This window comes from Bombyx mori, chromosome 25 (genome assembly GCF_030269925.1).
Source record: "Bombyx mori chromosome 25, ASM3026992v2".
NCBI classification, from domain to species: Eukaryota; Metazoa; Arthropoda; class Insecta; order Lepidoptera; family Bombycidae; genus Bombyx; species Bombyx mori.
In genome coordinates this window covers 13,520,288-13,538,940 of record NC_085131.1, presented here as the reverse complement: position 1 = coordinate 13,538,940, position 18,653 = coordinate 13,520,288, and the positions used below count along the sequence as shown (strand labels likewise).

The 18,653-nt window shown below is 37.2% G+C and overlaps 1 protein-coding gene across 1 annotated transcript in view; it reads right to left on the bottom strand.

Annotated features, from left to right (window-relative positions):
- LOC101743630 (hemicentin-1) overlaps positions 1-18,653 on the bottom strand; it is a 267,371-nt gene that overhangs the window by 184,064 nt on the left and 64,654 nt on the right. Inside the window, exon 3 of the mRNA XM_038020266.2 lies at positions 131-154. The gene's annotated coding sequence lies outside the window, so the exon portion shown is untranslated. The remainder of the gene's footprint in view (positions 1-130; positions 155-18,653) is intronic.

Here is an 18,653-nt window from a genome sequence, read left to right as displayed (position 1 = left end):
TCCAGTTAACACTTAACATCAGGTGGGCTGTGAGCTCGTCCACTCATATTAGCAATAAAAAAAAACTCATATCTCAAGGTGGGTAGCACGGCGTAGAGGGTGACAGATTTTCAGAGAACTATTTACTTACCCTACATAATGTTTGCTGTTATATCTGAAAAAGAAACAGCATTTAGTTACACTTGGGCTAAAAACAGATGAATGCATCCATTGAATCTCACGCCACGTTAATTGGTCCCGTGATAAGTTCGTAAAGAGCTTGTGTTACAGGTACCAGATAACGGATAAAAACGTAAGATTTTTATTATACACATACATATATTTTAATATACATCCATAACCCTGGAAAATATATTTATATTTATCATACAAATATCTTCCCTTGGCGGGATTCAAACCCGCGACCCCCTTGTGTAGTGACCATGTCACTCACCACTACACCAGACGGCCGTAAATCGTGTCACTGACAGCGATTCTTATAGTTGAACGAGATATGCTTCGATATTAAAGCTTGTTGTAAGCGCAAATGGGTTTGTACAGGTATCCTCCTTATCTCTCCCTATTTATATCGCAAGGCTAATGAGGATAGAATACTTGGTATTCCAAAACAAATGAGGTTTCAACCTTATGTAGTCCTATCGTGGTGATATTCTTCGAAGGTAGACTGGCAAACAATCCACCTGAGGGTGATTACTCACAGATACTCACTGGCACGTCAGCGCTACACTTGAGTGGCTTTTTTTATTGCTTAGATGGGTGGACGAGCTCACAGCCTACCTGGTGTAAAGTAGTTACTGGAGCCCATAGACATCTACAACGTAAATGCGCCACTCACCTTGAGATGTAAGTTCTAAGATCTCAGTATAGTTACAGGCTTTATAGGCAGTTATAGGCTGCCTAAAGTCCAACATTTACCAACTAGGACAATTTTTTTTTCTATTTATTTGAATACAAAACACTATAATTCGAACCTATAGATCTAATAATTCCACTCACAAAACATATACATATGTATTTATTACTCACAATATAATAATTCTACAATGGATTTACACGGAAATCTATGGCTTTCGTTGTCAAATGAAAATCATTTACCCCCCGGTATTGAGTTATCGGAACTAGAGATTATGGAAGCGACATAGGATTGTAATAAATTTTTAAGAGTACCTACACGAAAACGGTTCACGCAATAGCCCTATTAAGATTTTTTTTTTATGTAATAGTGATATAAAATGATATGTGATTTATGTAAATTATATATATTTTGCGTGTATGTTTGTGTGTAAAATACAAATTTATTGGACATTTGAAAGCATTTTCAAGTCAAAATTCTACGTATTTTTTTATTACTAAGTCTAGAGTCTAAGTCTAAAGAGACTGTGACAGCGTCACCGGGCTAGTAGGTGAGCTCGCGCGACTCGAGCCTGACGATGTTGCTAACACAAACCCTAGCAAGAGTCGTGCTTCGCAAAATCTGCCACCTGATCGGAAACGCGACCTACTGAGAAAATCCGGCGAGAAATTCAGTGGGTTAGGGTAATCGTGCAAAGAGTTTGCGCAACACGAAACAGTGACAGCTCCGAGACGTCTTGACTCTTCCTAAGTCAGGCCACAAATGTGTCTCCATTCAACTCGAGCGATGATATCTCGACTCTGCCGAAGCACGCCACCGAACTGAGCCGAGGTTTGACGAGTAGTTGCGGCTCACACCCACTAGATGGCGCGGTTTCGTTTCATTTGTCGTGTCCGGATGCGACATATATCGATGTGAAGGACAGAAAAGCAGCTTTATTGTGGCGTTTATAGGATATGGAATCGAAAGGAATAGAAGGCGGAATATGAGCTCGACGACAAATAATTATACTTCTTTTTTTGTGCCGATCCGCAATCAGTCCTGGACTATGAGCAGATGCGTTGCGTGTGCCATCGCGTCGAAAAGGCTCCTCACCAGAAGACTCCTCATTTATCACCATCTGTCACCAACTCCCTGTATATCATAGCGTTTCAGTCGTTTGATGTAAATAACCTTTGTCAACGCTTTAGCCAGGGTATTCGGGTGGTTTTCCAACCGAGTTCTGTACTTAGTCCTCGTTAACCTTATCTCTTATATAATTATACTTCTGACTACATTTGTATATAATTAATTACTTTGTCGATTCATATTTCAAAATATTCCCGGTATCTCTTAAGCTAACGCGAACTAAAAGCACAGAGTCAATCTGCTTTGCTTGTATAAAATAAATTTAATGCAAACAGTTTTTAAGTTTTATTTGTTTAGCTTTCACAAATATTTAGATGCTCAAATTGCGAATTTCATTATAACATGTTCGCGTTGTATATCTGTTGAGAAAATAAACGTGATTCCGTTGAATTCGTAATGAAGTTTGAATTGACTATTGTTTTTATTCGCAAGAATTCAGTGACCTGCAGAATTGATAATACGTATACTAAGTAGCCGTTACCAACTACAATAGTACTATAGGATTTCATATGACAATTGGATATTTGCATAGATTTCTACAATTTAATTAAATTTATTATTAGGGCTGTACGAATGAAAAGGTTCTATTATTGGGTAATTCCTGTTGATAGGACGTATTGTGAGCCCATGGTGCGTTCCCCCATCTTGCTTCTGCAGCAAGCAAGCAGCTTCTTTGTAATATCCATGGGATTATATAATTACTCCACAGCCAGAAGGACGTAAGAAAAAAAAACTGTCCACTCATTGGAGAATACAAAAAATTATGGGTCCGTTTTAAGCCAATGGACTTATCCCTAATTCCGTGTCCTATTCCTAACCCTTCGCAAGTGGTAACCAAGCGTAACAGACACGACCTCGGACTGGATTTACGAGACCTAATTCTCTATACAGATATTATGTATTAATAGAACTAATCGTTACTTTGGTTTGGATTGTGCATTGTATGATTGACTCGAATGGACAAACATTTTAGGATGTATTTTGAATTTTTTATAAAAAATATATAGCTATTTTGGTGTTAATAAAAATATGTAATATACTATTGAATGTATAGGGTGGTATAGCTGTTACTGCAGTAGAAAGATGTTTAGAACTTCAATCTCGTGTGTCAAAAAAGAGGAGAGCGCAATGATCCATACATAGTATTATTATGTTTTGACGCCCATACCACTGAACCGATTTTGATGATATTCTGAATGGAAATAATTTGAGCCTTGGGGAAGAATATAGACTACCTTTCATCGCACTGCCGAGCTCGGGCTCCGCCTACGCCATTTAAGGCGTAGTTCACGCAAGCGAAACTGCTTGTGGAGTTTTAGTATCCATATATTAATACGTGAAACAAAAACTTTGTATCCCTTTTTACGAAAATTGCTATTGTTGAAAATTGAAAATTGCGAAATAAATACTGTTTTGTCTTTAATAATATTTTTCTATAGTGTAGTCTTGGCGAAATTTGTGATCATAGAAGTATAATAAATAGTCTTTGAAAATAGAATCATAATAGTGTACAAACTTATAATTTCAATTAATTATTGTCGAATTTCGACTACCGGGCGTCTAGTATTTTATAATATGTGAAAGTTGATCAGGTTGTCAGCGACCATACGATCCATACCAGACCCATGGTTCGATTTTCGATTGGAGTCCATGCTGCAACGAATTTGGTATGTGTAATTTTAAAGTTATTTTTTAAGCATACCCTATTTATATAATAGGTTGGGGAAAAGTCTTTTATCTTTATAGTATGTATGAACTTGTAATAAAATCTCTTTGGCTATACTATTTGTATCTGGCTGGTTTTGGTATCATTAAAAGTTTAAATTTTAAAGAAGATAATTCCAAATTCAAATAAGGAAAATCTGTGATTTTTATTTGTTTTTCGTACTGTCAAGATGAGTGAATTGAAATTGCAAAATTTAAATACCTAATATATATTACACACTATTATAACTAAAGTTTTACTGCAAGCACTAACTCATGATTACAGTACGATCACTTTAACGAAAATACATGTATATCGCTTCCAGATAACTCCGTAGATCTATCTTCATGTGCCGGAGGTGGGACAACTTATTGCTTGCTATCGAGGCAAAATATCAGCGCGGGTCATACGATTTTTTGCAATATCAGGTTCATTTCTGCTGTATTTGTTTTTGACTAGCCGTGCTAGTTGCTCTCGTGGTTTTAGTTTGATATTAGAACGTTCGTTTTAAAGACTATCGCAAATACAGGGAGGCCTTTTCACTTGCGTTTTTAATATACACACGACTGGTGTGTACGAACATAGGTACTTTGTCGGTTGGTTGGTAATGATCTTAAAAATCATAGATACATAATTATAGATTTGATTAATCATCGGTTTTAAGAGCTCGATTGTCTAGTGTTAATTTCTCTGCGGATTTTGGAAGAAATTAGAGTATTTGAGAGATCTTAGTTTCAGATGATATGCGCTTAAAGTTTTTGAAGGTATTGAGGGGATAATCTTTTCACTCCCCGAAAGTTGTAAATGGTCTGTATGGTGTCCTCGAACTTTGATGTCATCTTTTTCTCCAGCATGAAATTAAACTTAACTAACTTTATCAATCGTTTTGATCTTCAAGTTTAACAAATTTTAATAATAATATAATTTTCACAATTTGTCCCGTCCCAGAACAACTTGGCGTCGCTCAGTAGAGCAGGAACTGGGCGTCTTGGGCATGATGTGGGAGGAGTTAAAACAGACTGTCCAAGACCCACGTAAATGGAAGGATTTGATTCGAGCCCTACATCCCTGCAAGAAGGTAATAGGAAAGAAAGAAAAAGAGAAATATAAATTGTTAAAATCTTCCTGGTTTATAGCATAATTGCATTTATTTCATCGGGGATGAAGCTCACGGCTCATGGCTATAGTGGTTACAGGAGTCTATGGACATCATAGTGTGAATACCGCTTCCCAACTTGGAACATGAGTCTGAAATGTCAATTGTATTATATAACGGCTGTCTCACCCATCACATGGGATTACATGAATGGTTCGCGACAGAAATAGGTAGGGTCTTATCTACCAGTGTAAGGCTTACAATACTCCTTACGACCAATAGTATAAATCTAAATCACTATTAAAGCATCATGTCTCCAGCTCACATCGCTGTAACACAGTAGTATGTCGGCTTTTGAACAAAACTAAAATAACCAATATTCAGAAAATAAAATATAAACATTAACATCCGGAATAATTAAAAAAAAACATGAATATCCTTTCCTGGAATCCTTTCAACGGAGCATTCCATTTCAACTAATCCGTGACGTCATTTCTCGTTAAGGCCATAACAATCAAGTTCATAGCTCATTAAGCTAAAAGCTCCTCGTATAACTGAGCTTAACCGTTCACGACACACGATATAGTCACGATCCTAGACGTACGTTTGTCTTTCGCTGTATTAAAAGCTGTAAAGTTAGTTTTTTTGCTTGTTTGTCTGGTAAAAAGTTTAAGTATTTATAGCAAACGAGCATACGGGATAGATGACGGTGAGTAGTTACCATCGCTCATGGAGATCAGCAATGCCATGAGCATAGCCGCGACAACTCCGCAAACCTCGTTATATAAGCTTAGACTTAACATAATTATGAAAGCTTTTTGATAACAAAAAAGGACGTAAAGCCAAAAATTCAAGTACTTGCCAGAGCTGTTTACTTTTTGCGGTAACGAATCTATTATTATAGTTAGGACAAGACATTTTATAAGATAACGCTCTTATAAGATAATGCTGGTATGTCTGAGAAAAAAAAACCTGTTTCCCTCCCATAAGCTCATATTATTGTCAATGGAAAACAAACACAAAAATCTGCAAATCGGACGTACAAAGAATTCAGTTCGGTTATGCAATTTTTGTAATTTCCAATTTAAATTCTGGGCCTATATCCGAGCGTCAACGGTCCAACAACCGGTTACAAAATACGGACATCTTCAATTTCCCTTTAAAATTAGGGTTTCCCACGCATTCCCAAATAACCGAATCCAACTTGAATTACGGTAGTTTCAAAGTTTCTTGGTCTCATTATTTATAACACTATTATATTATTTTCAGGAAATGAGTATGGGGCAAATCCAGAAAGAACAGAATACCTCTGCACGTTATTTATAAAGAGTTCTAAGAGGGTAATCCGTGGCCTCAGGCTAGGTGTGCTTCATTTCTGATGCTCATGATCATCGATGACTATTCACAACCAGGTAGAGCATGTGCTGCTTTATTCTGTCTGGTGCTAAAGTATAAACATTCTAGTATTCAAAATGCATAGACTCATAAGTAACTAGCTGTACCCGTCCGCTTCGCTGGGCATTTAAAATTAACATTATTTCTCATCCCCACAAACATTCTCATCATTAACGCCCCCGCAACTGGTGTAGGGAGTCCGACACTCATATAAATATTAGCTTATCTATTGAGTATATGTATTTTCTACATGGATACCAAGTTTCAAGTCAATCATTTGCATGGTTCAGTAGCTATAACGGAACATCCATTAAAACCACTGTAGATTTATATATTAGTATAGATTATAGCAAAATAGCGAAATAATGAAGTAAAGGCACGCTCCTATTTATTACATTTTATCGGTCCGTTACTTTTAACAACAAACATAAAAGTCCGATCGAAATATTTATAAATGAACTCGTAATGCGCAATAAATAAAGGATTTGAGTAATTAACGGGATTACTTTAACATCCGAGATAGCATCAGTAATTTTTTTGATAATGAAATCATACGGGCCGATAATCGTGGCGTCAACGTTGCGTTTCATTAGATGAGTATAAGAGCTTAAGGAGTTTTTTTTATCGAAAATGATCACCGATGAAAACGATTTGAGAGATACAATAGTGCCATTGACAATGAAAATGAAATCGTAAAGTTTATAAAATCCACAACAAAACAGTAGACTAAAAACCTTTAAAATAAAGGTGTATCCAGAATTGAAGTAAAGAACATAATAATACAACAAAGAGCCATAAAACACGGAAACGTCTGTTTGTTCCTACATGGGAGGACAGTGTAAGTAAGGGGTGGAGAAAAAGGTCTTGAAGGTGTTTTATCACATTTTCAGTGGCCGCAATGGCCAGATTTCTTTACGTTTACTTGTGACTAAGCACGAATAATCTTTATATATATAATTCCACGGTGCGTGTGTATGTCACTGAACTCGTCCTAAACGGCTGGGCCTATTTGAGTGAAGTTTGTATGCGTTTGGGTGGTGCCCTGGATAGTTTAGATTCACAATTCGATGTACTAAAAAAACAATATTTATAATAAATAGTTTGAAATTTTCGAATTTATAGTATAGAGCAACGTCTCTCGGGTCCGCTAGTGTAATAATAAAATTGCTCTGAGATTTTAGTTTGTCTGTGGCGAACATATTGAACAATGTAATTTTATATCTTGTGATATTAAATTTGAAAAGACTTAGTGACAGTCCACACCTAAAGCACAGTACTAATATTCTCAATCATACATTAACTGGTGTTAAATAAAAGTTACGAGGACAGATAAGTTCAGGCTACACTTCTACTGACCGACGTATAAGAAGTGATCGCATTATATGATTACGGAATTCATTTTTTTATTCAAAAAATATAAATATGTATTGCAGGTTATGTGTTATTAGATGGGTGGACGAGCTCACAGCCCACTTGGTGTTAAATGGTTACTGGAGCCCATAGACATCCACAACGTAAATGCGCCACCCATCTTGAGATATAAGTTCTAAGGTCTCAAGTATAGTTACAACGGCTGACGGTATAGTTACAACGGTATGAAAACGCTGCATTTTCATCTCAAACAGACCGCCGTATAATTCTTAACAAATGCGTGTGGTCACGTATACGAATCATTCCGGTCCCGGTCCGATTAGAATCGGGAGGCAGCCATCGCCTGTTAAACGAATTACTCCAGTGTGATTCTATAAATTGTATCGAAAGATAATGAGATAAAGAGAGAAACCGTTTTAATGTAATACATTTAAATCGTATCACACTCTCTGTATTGAGATTTTTTTTTTTATTGCTAGGTGGGTGGACGAGCTCACAGCCCACCTGGTTTTAAGTGGTTACTGGAGCCCATAGACATCTACGACGTAAATGCGCCACCCACCTTGAGATATAAGTTCTAAGGTCTCAAGAATAGTTACAACGGCTGCCCCACCCTTCAAACCGAAACGCATTACTGCTTCACGGCAGAAATAGGCGGGGCGGTGGTACTTACCCGCGCGGACTCACAAGAGGTCCTACCACCAGTAAAGCTGAGAGCTGGTTATTTAATTATGCCAATAAAACTATAGAGATTAAATAGATAGATAAATAGATAGATAATAATAATAATAGGATTGCCTATTAAGTGGAACGAAGACAGGTAAGCGCTCAAATAAGTTAGAAGTTCGTAACAGAATTACACCGATTATAAATAGCATTGGCTTGATTCTTAAATAAAACACTTGAATGTTGCGCTGCACTGCGTGCTGATGGTAAGTGTAGACTCTCCTTTATACTGGTGGAAGGGCGTTTTGTGAGCCCTCATGTGAAGGTTTTTACCATCGCACCGCCCGCCACCTGGGTAGAGTTCATCCATACTACCTGGAGCCACTGCGCTCATCCACAGTCCTACATATTTTTGCCATGAATCAGTCATCTTTCAATTTGAAAGGTGAAGCAGCCGTTTTGTATTCTATAAGTTCCGTTAATCACATACCACCAGATAGACCTTGTTTTTTGTTTTTTCATTGCTTACATGGGTGGACGAGCTCACAGCTCACTTGGTGTTAAGTGGTTACCAGAGTCTATAGACATTTACAGCGTAAATGCGCCACCCACCTCGAGATGTAAGTTCTAAGGTAAGGTAAGTATAGTTACAACGGCTGCCTCACCCTTCAAGCCGAAACGCATTCTTGTTCACCAGTTCTGTTCAGTTTCATGTTCTTGTTCACTAGTCTACACAATAAAAATAAAATATATTCTAATCACTGCTTTTGTTAACGAAGGCAGACTTTGTGTACGTATTGCCTATAATCCAATAGATAATCCTAAATTGTTTGTTGAATATCGAATGCTTAATAATTCAATGTTAAGCCAATCAATTTCGATTTCATCCAGGCCCTTGTACGTCCTTGAGTCACGTTTTAAACGCTCCAAGTTAGTTTTATAATCACGTACACCAAAATTTACAGTATTTACTAAAGCTGTGATTCGTCCTTGCCATTATTTCCGGCTTACAACTTTATAAAATGTCCTAAAGCTATCAAATAAACCCCTCTAACTTTATCGATAAATAAAGATGGTTTGGTCATAAAATTTATTTCTATACTGCTATTGAATTACGTTCAAATATTGTTTCTTTGTGAATGGATATGCCATTGCTAATGCTAGTTTCACTAAAATTTGCTTTGTTTCTTAGAAGACTCACATTGCTGATTTTACTTTGGACTAGAGGAATTTTCACGATGATAGCTTATATAAAAAAGTTAAATAGGTACGTGACCTTTGCTCTGTTTTTTTCCAGCTTTTCCATTACTCATCTGTACAAGCTTATTTAACGTGCTTTTCTAACTTATCATCAAATCTTGTATCTACAAATAATAGAGATAGATATCGCCACTATCTATATAGAGATAGAAATGCCACTATTGAGAGATAAGAAAGATAGCTATCAGTAAAAATAGAGATATTTCTAGACCAACGAATCCTTGGATCTCTATGCGAATTCTATGCGGATATATTATGATAAGGATGATTGGGAAACAAATGAATCAAACCATATCCAACCAAACGAAAACCATTACCAAAGTAAACAATATGGAGTTGCAAAGAAATATCCCACCCGGAAAAATCGTCCCAAAACACAAGTAATCAACCCGTCCTGTTGTTTTCCGCACAATAAAACGTGGCCCGCCCGAAAAATTTCACCTGTCCTCGGCGTAAAACCGCTATAAAACCGATAGTTTTATTGTTTCTCGTCTAACTTTAACGTTTTTCCTCGTTTACATGAATAATACGCGGTGGATTCGCGGTATTATGAGTGTCGCCGGATTTTTATTAGAAATCTTGGGACGTGCGGGGTATGCTTGCGATGTTTTGAGTGTTTTTTTTGTATAATGTTTTTTTAGGTCGGTTTGGTCTTTATGACCTCTTTTTGAGACACAGACAGGGCTTCGGGGCAAGCTTTCTGCCTAGCCTCGCTTTCGTTTCTAAACCAAATAAACCCATTCTCGATGTAGTTTCCCTTTATTTGTTATAGCCATTTTCTTGAATAGTGTATTAATATAATACATTTGTAGTGCTTTTTTTCCTACCTATGGTCTTGAGGTACCATACCAGCGTCAGCGGCAACTAGGTGAGCTCACGGGGCTCAACCTGACTTAGATGCCAACACTAGCCCTAGCAAGAGCCGTGCTACGCAGAATGTACCACCGGATCTGAAACGCAACCCACTGAGAATATCCGGCGAGAAACTCAGTGGGCTGTGTCTGTGGGTTATTTCACTCGCCGAGCTCTTCGTTGCATACGACGGGTTCGACTGTATTTACAATACATACATACATAGAATACAATTTAGAGTCATTATTTTTCTCTCGTTCTCAATTTTAGCCCACATACGTCCATTACTGGGTATAAATAACCATTTAGTCATTATAATAATAAAATATATCCTTAAAATCCTTCTCCGGTTTTTTTAAAAGTTTAAAACATTAATGTTCCCAAATCAGTGGCTTAACATCCGTTTAAAGTTTAAAAAAAATATTAATGTTTTTATGATCACTAGTTCTGCAGTTTCTATAGCCTCTTATCCTAGTGACGTATTAATAATCTCAATTGATGTTACTAATATGATGCTAACGATATGACACTAGTAAATATATTTTCGTTGAGCACTTAATCTAGTAGCCACGAAACTATGAATATTATATTGGCTAAATGTGTTGACCGCGGGAACCCCCTACTCTGACCGGGTTTTGACCCCGGACGGAGATCGGACGTCGGGTGTAAGAGTGCAGGGGAGTCGTTTAGTGGGTGGGCCCTAAAATCCTTGGGCCCGCGATCTGCTCTCAACACCTGCAGATCGTTGAGTCTCACATACCCTGCGCGCCCCCTAGGCGCGGGGACCTCCTAGGAGGATCGGCCAAGGAGCGAAAAAAGAAAAAAAATACAGTTGGAACAGCGACCCTAGTGGCAAACGTAGGCAAACGTTCCAACTCCATACCAAATTGAGTTAACTTTTAAGCTATCGACAACGTTAAAAAACTCGCACTACGCACACGGGTGTCCTCTGTTACGAAAAAGCCTCCTCTTACTCTCGCTCCTTTCTCCTGATGGGTTATAACATGTTCCTTATGGGACGTTTATTATGCTATCTTCGTATCGTTAGGGTTGCCGAATGTTACATAAAAAATAATTCTTCCACAAATTGGAACTCATGGCTCTACGGCAAAAATTTAATATGCACTGCCTTAGCACGTAGGATCCGTGATCATAATTGTGTATTTTATGATGACATGACAATGAATTTACGACCCAATCGGTGTTGTTAGCAGAACGGTAATAAGCAGGATGGTAATAGCTTAGTGCGAATAATAATAATTGATTGATTTGTTTATAGAATTTCACGATGCTACTCCTTCCTCTGCTGATATTGATGCTGCTATTCCTCACGGAATAATTGATTGCATATTATAATGCTCCCGGATTTGAACGACGAACCATGGCATAGTCAATAACCCAACAAACGTTTGGGGTTGCTTACATTTTGGGCCACTAGTACAGCAAAGTTTGCTGCTATGGCTTGCCTGACACCTGAAATAGCTAACAACCATGAGCTAAGATCGATTCCTAGAAGAAATAGGGAGAATGACCGTACCAGTCTACGCTGTGAACACACTTTGTAAAAGTTTTTATCAAGCCGTGCATGATTTTGACGGAATTGACTTTAAAACTACATAGATTCTAAATTAGTAATTATTTTATAATTCTACTGTACTCATTAAACTTTTGAAATTCGATCTTGAAATTCGTATGATATTCGTAGCTCAACTCAGCTCAGAATCTGGTGACAATGGAAGAATATTTTTGTAGTATACTACTTGAGAGGCATATTTAAATACTGTATTCTTTTCATAAGTAACTATTAGTTCGCATGTGTATAATTTTATGGACATTGTATGACAATGTACGACCATCAAAATATTTAAAAAAAAATTTTTACAAATATATTGCACATATTTTATCTCATATTCGACAGTAATATTTACCCTGTCACGTCTATGAAATCTGGAAACACCAAGAAGGTAGTGATGCTGCTTCTCCTGTTGCAAGAAAATCCATCAAAATCTTTACCGAACTTACCGTTAGCAAAATCTATAATCCCCTGTCTAATTTATCACATCAAACTTCACGTTTACAATGAACTGAAATTAGTTCTGCGGTATCGAAGTTCTACATCCCAAGAGACAATGAGAACCAACATTCAATGTTTGAAGACTTCGTATTCAAATAGAGCCTTATTTCCCCAGCGAGTTGTTTAAGCTGATAGATATCATGGTATTTTCATGCAAGACTCACTTTAGGAACTTTGTCTTCAATATATTTAGTGTTAGCAAAGCTGGCTTAGGCTAGTTCCACAAAATGTCTAGCTTTACGGGAAAGACAAAGCGATATTATAGTGGTACATTATTATTAAAAACTAATGGCACTCGCTATTGCACAGCATTTTTATAAACTTATGCAATTTTAGACAGTAATAATTTAATATTAAAATAATAATAAAATAAGACCACGCTATATTTGTAAACATTAAAAAAAGCAAAACATTAACTGTCCCCTTCACACTCATAGGCTAGACCGCACGAGAGAGAGATAGGCAGATTTTTCATGATGCGCATGCAGTGCGACGTCACGCCGCGCGCTTATTCACAAACACTACACAAGCGCAACGTGTGAATGTGTTGAACACGAGCTACATGGTAGGCGGAGTGGGGGTGTTAGGTATTATTTTCGTAACGGAATTTCTTGATTCGGTCGCCGTGCTCAAAGCCCGCGATAAAAGCTTTGCAATAGCTTAATTAATTTATTATTAATCAACTCTTCGTTTGTTTTAAATTGGAAAATTGGAATAGTTCTAAACCGAATAAGTTGAAACTTGGTACAGTTATCATTGCCATTTAAGAGTATAATCAATTCCGGTTGCCAGTAAATCAAATGTAACACTTGAGTGAAATTTGTAAATCATCTTTGTAATTGCTAGAGTGTTTAGTGCAGTTTTTATTGGAAAGAAAGGGTTTTGAACATAGAACCAACATCGTACGACACATGTCTATCGAATGATTCTAAAAAGGTTTTAGTTCTGGTCATAGCATAAAAATAACTTTTGTGGTACTTATCCGTGAGGGCTTACAAAAGCTCGTCAATTAGTAAAACGATGCTACACGACCAAATTGCAACCTCAGATTCAAATCAATTCACAAAGTGATAAAGCGGTCAACCGCTGCACAATGTGGGCTATCTAACCATACACATTCACGTAGGCCGGGTTATATCCGCGTTTACCTTTACAAGCTTCACAATAATGATATTGAACGGCTCATAACAATCCTTGGGTTTTTTTTTCTACTTTTCAAATAAAAGCCATTTTAAAGCACAATTGGAATGTCGAAATGTCTCATGGTGGACTGTAGTATTCATGTCGTGAGATACGACTATATAGAAAAGAGCCCCATAATATGAGCTCCCGTAACCTCTCTGTGATTTGGTTTGCCAATCCAAAACAACAACTAAATAAATAAATAAGTGACTGGGAATAAATCACACACGGTCATGCGGCCCCTAATTAGGATTCTCTGTGCTATGAATACCAGAGACTAACATAAATACTTATATATATATATATTTTTTTTTTATTGCTTGTATGTGTGGACGAGCTCACAGCCCACCTGGTGTTAAGTGGTTACTGGAGCCCATAGACATCTACAACGTAAATGCGCCACACACCTTGAGATATAGTTCTAAGGTCTCAAGTATAGTCGTAGTCGTCGTTTACGTTTAAATATATAGTTATAGATAATAAACACCCAGGCAAAGAGCAAACCAACCTGTTCATCAAAGGAATGTTTGCCCGGTGTGGGGATCGAACCCACAACCACTTACTACTACACCATCGAGTCAATTGATAACAATGAATAAAGTTTTTCAGAAAGGATTGCTGATTGCAGGTTTTTATTTTTTATTGCCTAGTTGTGTGGACGAGCTCACAGCCCACCTGGTGTTAAGTGGTTACTGGAACCCATAGACATCTACAACGTAAATGTGCCACACACCTTGAGATATAAGTTCTAAGGTCTCAGTATAGTTACAACGGCTGCCCCACGTTTGGTACCATCCTGCCTACTGTGAATCCATCATTCATTTTGGTTTGAATGATAAAATGGCTATCGCAAGAAACGATTTACATTAATAAATAATTCAAAGAAGGATGGCGACATTTACCTCTGATATGTTTGTTAAGCACTTTTTATTTATTTATTTTTTATTGCCCTTGTAGGCAGACGAGCAAACGGCCCACCTGATGGTGAGTGGTTACCGTCGCCCATGGACTTCAGCAATGCCAGGGGTAGAGCCAAGCCGCTGCCTACCGTTAAACTTAATAGCAAGTTGTGAAATTGGTAGTGCTTGCCTGTTTGTTACAATTCTGAGTTTAGATATCTGGATCCTGCTTATTCCGTATGTGTATACTCATTTTTGTTTATGACATGTTTAACCGGCAGATGAGACATCTAAAAACACTAAACTCAAATTAATATTTTCCAGTCAAAAAATATATCCAATGGTGAACTAAATCCTCCGAAATCCATCACACCCCAACGACAAAATTCCTGAAGGCAATAAACAGAATCATCTATAGAGGACGCACAACTAAATTTAATTTGAAACATGCCCCGGATACCTGTAGTTCTCAGCCGAAACTAGACTGTAATGAATTTTATTGCATTCCCCGGAGTGTGGGTGTTCTCGGTTTAATTGGAGTTAAGCGAAGCATAATATCTGCTAGTGTACTGGTTTAGGATAAAATCAGATAAGCTGATGCCGTTCCAAAATAGAGTAAGCTGATTTAAATTTTTGTTCAATTGACGTGTCTGTCATGGCCTAGACAAAAAGACTAAGCCCAGTATACTAAAAACAAGTAACATCACTATGCCAATGTTGAAATTCCGTTGACAGGAGCCCAATTTTTTAAACAATTAGTAGGCCTTATTGATAGTCTGTACGGGTGCAGTCATGTGGTCAAATATAATGATATTGAGATCGTAATGGATGTACTTACTTCTGAGGCCTCGATCAAAAGGCTGCATTCTGAAACTTATATGCCTCTAGTAACTGTATAGCCCCGTTCACTTAGGTAACTTAACGCGTATTGGGTAATGAAATGTAAAATATTCTGTGCGATTTCAGTAACCGTTTGCTCGAATGCTTTAACTGGCCACTTTTTTTCTGTCTCTGAAGTTTTCCAATCGAATGAAAAGCATACATGCATACTTACGTCTTTATATATAACATGCCAGGCGTGCTCTGCGATTTCACATAGTAATTGTAGGATTTTTTCTATTTTATAATTCTGGAGATAGGTAAATCTCACAGCCCACCTAAGAAAAACTCAGAATATTTTCTATTTCAACATAGAAAGTATGATAGTACGATCACTAAATATCTACTGGTTATAATGCCCGAAGCAATTCAAACGTTTCTCCCAGAAACAATAAAATTGGAAATGAAACACATGAGTACAATGTTATTCCCTTTACGATCCAACCCCCACGGTCTCGACGCAATTATAGAAATATGAAACCGTTAAGATTTTAAAAGCATAGCTTATTATTGCGAGAGTAGTTTCTAGAAACTTCTTTTATTATTGTTGACGATGATTTTTGTGTGGAATGTATAACAATATAATATTTGAAAGAGAGTTTTCAAACTTCCTGCGTATATAGGGTACCTCCTTTCAAAGACACCCTACAGATTTTTTATTGCTTAGATGGATGGACGACCTCATGGCCCACCTGGTGTTGAGTGGTTACTGGAGCCCATAGACATCTACAACGTAATTTCCGCCACCCACCTTGAGACATGGGTTGTAAGGTCTCAACTTTTTCAGCACAACCGCTGCCCCACCCTTTGAACTGAAACGCAATACTGTTTCACAGCATAGGGAGGATGGTGGTACCTACCCGTGCGGACTCACAAGACGTCCTATCCCAAATACATTTACCACCAGTAGATGATCAGATTCAAGACACTAAAACACTTTATTTTGATACAAATCAAACGAGACGTATAATTGAAAACGTATTAATTAACTTTATTTACTGCAAATAGCACATAGATTGGTTTTCAGTAACTATTTTATCCGGCACAACTTCTATCAGTTTCTGTTTGTTTGTTTTCAATAGTAGTAGTAGTTCCAATAACCTATTTTCTGGGAATCTCGACGTGTGGTATGAAGAGCAAACCTAATCCTAAATCTGAAGCTAGCTAATCGTTTTTAACAAGTTTTTGGGTAGCTAGTTAACTAATTGTTCGTAGTAATTTGTTATTGGAGCTTGTAGAAAAAGGTCAAAATCTAATATTTTTAACAACCTTCCCTTTATATCCGAATATCACACGTTTCTAAACTGTCCAGAAATTATAAAGTAGGCAAAAGAACTGAAGAATTGCTAAGGATTAAAATTATTCGAACAGTTGACCTCCACGTTACATAATAATAAACACAAATAAAGTCAAACTCGCATGTTTTAAATATTCGATTCTATATTGTTAGCCAATAAAAGCACCAATAAAAATCCGCCGAACGGAAAAAAACTCTCAATTCCCTTAATCTTTGTTTACTGCGACACACAATTAACTGGGTCGGTTAATGACAACGTGTGGTCGTTCATGGGACATACATAGGTAGACATGCTCGACGATATTCAAAGAATTCAGTTGCTCATGTGTTTATTTTTTTTATGAATTATTACTGGTGGCTCGGTGGTTTTCCAGTTCCTGTCACCATGACAGGTGGTCGAGCAAAGACTCAGCCAAGAGGGCATGGGATTTTCTAAAAGCTGCCCGAGCGCCTCCAGAGCAGACCTAACAGCTCAAGGGAAACTACTTGGCGAGTGAATTTACTACCAGGTCGGAAACGCAACCCGCTGAGGAAATCCGGTGAGAGAGTCAGCGGGCTGATGATTGGCTTAAGTAGATTACACGTCGAACTCTTTGCCGAGTTCGATGAATACGATTACTGGGGTCCCTAAACCTGCTCCAAGTGTTAGAACTGAAGGCGCGTAGTGCTGAGGTTAATGGATCTGTAAGGACGTGTCATGGGTTTTGTGTCTTCATGTGGATTCGACGCTGTTGAGAGTTATGTGGCTCAAACACAATAAATATCCATTTTTATTACAGTTTAATGATTTTTACTCAGCTATTTTTACCCAAAGATGAAAAGTATTTGAATGTGGAAAAAACGTGTGTCCTATCTAACTATGGAATAAATTCGTCTTTTTTGGATTTTAGAAAACTAAGAACGAGGAGTTGGGATTGTTTTGGAGAAAAACTATCAAAAGAACAAACAAGGTAACATCTAAGCCTTAAGCTCAAGGCGTGCAATGAGACCTTTTATCCGTCTCAGCCATTTATTTGTCGCTTAAACTGTTTTCTAGCTCTGCAGCAGACGTTTATTTCCAATTATATTCCTAATTTCACTTTCGAATCAGGTCAAACACAACGAAATCATTAACTCTAACGGCCGAAAGCTCCCCGAAAGCTGTGAGTCTGTTATCAATAGATCAATTAAAAACTTTCAGTCAGCTTCCTGCTTCTCACCAAACTTTACCAATGGTTATTTGATTCTCGGATCTCGTGTACTGACTTGGCGATCATTAAAAAGTTTCTATGTTTAATTTAACAAACATTCGGAACGTGGCTTTGACGGATCGCGATCTTCTATGATTGTTTTGTTTTAAATTAGGCTTGTTGATCCAACATTGATTTCTGTTTTATCTTGTACAGATATTTATAGCTGGTTCTATAATTTGCCTAATAGATCTTTGAGAATTTTTTGTGGAATTTGTATTAGTGTTCTGCCCTATGTGTTTAATGTTTTTCACCTTACTTTTTACTTATGGTTTATTGGTATCTTAAATTTGTTTAAATAATTTAAATTTTCATTCCTTTAACAGTAAAATCTTACACCGAAATTTTCAATGTTCAATTATTTTTAAATGGATTTTTAATGTGCCCAGTAACACGAATAACTGAATTGCAATTTACATAAGTAAACAACCCTTATCTTCCACACGCATCATTACGAACTAAATTTGATATACGACCAAAGTAATTAGGTACGAAATTGATTGCCACACAAACCTACAGAATTACCTGAACATAACGTCTTGTGTACATTGTTCAATCAATAATTGCTTTTAATCATTAGCCAGTGTTGTGGTGTTTGCACTCTCTGTTCTCTGAAATTAGCTTTTCCAGCAGTTTGTGGTTTTCAGTGTAAGAATTTCGATACAAAATCCCTTAAATATATTGTAAATTATAGTTTGAGCTTTTGACAAGTAAGAAGTATGTCGATTACCTGTAGCCTATGTATATAAAAGGTATAAATACTTGTC